Below are 2,507 nucleotides of genomic sequence, written 5' to 3'. Positions count from 1 at the left end.
GTTTTGTTGGTTGTTTCCTTTGCTGTGCAGAAGCTTTTTATCTTCATAAGGTCCCAGTAATTCACTTTTGCTTTTAATTCCCTTGCCTTTGGGGATGTGTCGAGTAAGAGATTGCTACGGCTGAGGTCAGAGAGGTCTTTTCCTGCTTTCTCCTCTAAGGTTTTGATGGTTTCCTGTCTCACATTCAGGTCCTTTATCCATTTTGAGTTTATTTTTGTGAATGGTGTGAGAAAGTGGTCTAGTTTCAACCTTCTGCATGTTGCTGTCCAGTTCTCCCAGCACCATTTGTTAAAGAGACTGTCTTTTTTCCATTGGATGTTCTTTCCTGCTTTGTCAAAGATTAGTTGGCCATACGTTTGTGGGTCTAGTTCTGGGGTTTCTGTTCTATTCCATTGGTCTATGTGTCTATTTTTGTGCCAATACCATGCTATCTTGATGATGACAGCTTTGTAGTAGAGGCTAAAGTCTGGGATTGTGATGCCTCCTGCTTTGGTCTTCTTCTTCAAAATTACTTGGGCTATTCGGGGCCTTTTGTGGTTCCATATGAATTTTAGGATTGCTTGTTCTAGTTTCGAGAAGAATGCTGGTGTAATTTTGATTGGGATTGCATTGAATGTGTAGATAGCTTTGGGTAGTATTGACATTTTGACAATATGTATTCTTCCAATCCATGAGCAGGGAATGTCTTTCCATTTCTTTAAATCTTCTTCAATTACCTTCATAAGCTTTCTATAGTTTTCAGCATACAGATCCTTTACATCTTTGGTTAGATTTATTCCTAGGTATTTTATGCTTCTTGGTGCAATTGTGAATGGGATCAGTTTCTTTATTTGTCTTTCTGTTGCTTCATTGTTAGTATATAAGAATGCAACTGATTTCTGTACATTGATTTTGTATCCTGCAACTTTGCTGAATTCATGGATCAGTTCTAGCAGACTTTTCGTGGAGTCTATCGGATTTTCCATGTATAATATCATGTCATCTGCAAAAAGCGAAAGCTTGACTTCATCTTTGTATTGTTTTTTTTTTTAAGTTTATTTATTTTGAGAGAGAACATGAGTGGTGGAGGGGAAGAGAGAATCTCAAGCAGGCTCCACACCATCAGCAGCATGAGCCCAATGCAGGGCTTGAACCTACAAACTGCAAGACCATGACCTGAACTGAAATCAAGAGTCAGATGCTTCACCAGCTGAGCCACCCAGGCACTGCTACACTCTTTGTTTTAAAATGTAGTTTGTGGCCTCTGCCGCGGGTCGCAGCAGCTCGGGAGGTGGGAGGAGCGGTAGCGGCCAGGCAGCCCAGCTTCATGAAGGCTCTTGGCGCGTGGCGGCCCGCAGGCACCTGGCACACGGCATGTGCCCGCCCCGCCGCCACGATGCCCAAGAGGAAGGTCAGCTCCGCCGAGGGGGTGGCGAAGGAGAACCCCAAGAGGAGGTGGCGAGGTTGTCAGCTAAACCTGCTCCTGCAAATTGGAAGTGAAACCAAAAAAGGCGGTGGGAAAGGAGAAATCTTCAGACAAAAAAGTGCAAAGGGGAAAAGGGGAGCAAAGGGAAAACAGGCTGAAGTGGCTAACCAAGAAACAAAAGAAAACTTACTTGCAGAAAACGGAGAAACTAAAAACGAGGAGAGTCCAGCCTCTGATGAAGCAGGAGAGAAAGAAGCCAAGTCTGATTAGTATCATATCCCATGTCTTACCAGTGGTCCCTGTCTCCCTTCTTGTACAATCCAGAGGAATATTTTTATCAACTATTTTGTAAATGCAAGTTTTTTAGTAGCTCTAGAAACATTTTTAAGAAGGAGGCAATCCCACCTCATCCCATTTTTTAAGTGTAAATGCCTTTTTTTAAGAGGTGAAATCATTTGCTGGTTGTTTATTTTTTGGTACAACCAGAAAATGGGATATTGAATATGGGAGGCTTTGATCATCTTGGGTGTCAGCTTAACATTCCATAGATGGGGTAGTTTTTATATCGTATAATACCAAGCATACTAAATGGCAATTTGGAGTCAGTCGTGCATTTAATATGTCTTGAACATTTTAAATTACTTCTATTCCCATGTTGTTTTTGGTAGAACTGTTTCCTAAAGAAAACCACTCCTTGATCTTGGCTCTCCCTGTCAGAATTTTGTGCATTCTGTAACATCTCGGTCGTGGTAGTCCAGTTTCCTAGTAACTTTGTTAATGTGCTGTGCGAGATTGAAAATTTGAGTATGTAGTGTATATGACATTAAATTGTGAATTAATGGGACTCAACAGTGTAACAGCGTATCAACATTTGAAGATGCGGGTACTTGATATACTGTAAGGGAAATTTGTCTCCAAATTTTAAGCTGGAAGGTCACTGGAATAACTTTGAGAAAAGAACCACAGCTACATGTTTTTTTTTTAGGTTTTCGGTACGTACGTTAAGAATTATGTACAAATTTAATTGCCTGTACTGATCCTCAGAACAACAAATAAAAACTCAATTATGAAAGAAAAAAATAAAGTAAAATGAAATCTAGCT

The 2,507-nt window shown here is 40.6% G+C and overlaps 1 pseudogene; it reads left to right on the top strand.

Annotated features, from left to right (window-relative positions):
• Window positions 1-1,361: 1,361 nt before the first annotated feature.
• LOC121014157 (non-histone chromosomal protein HMG-14-like) lies at window positions 1,362-2,249 on the top strand (annotated as a pseudogene).
• The last annotated feature ends 258 nt before the right edge of the window (window positions 2,250-2,507 follow it).

This window comes from Herpailurus yagouaroundi, unplaced genomic scaffold (genome assembly GCF_014898765.1).
Source record: "Herpailurus yagouaroundi ecotype Mexico unplaced genomic scaffold, PumYag 201, whole genome shotgun sequence".
NCBI lineage: Eukaryota > Metazoa > Chordata > Mammalia > Carnivora > Felidae > Herpailurus > Herpailurus yagouaroundi.
The sequence above is the reverse complement of the archived record's forward strand: the minus strand, read 5'-3'. Positions and strand labels throughout refer to the sequence as shown.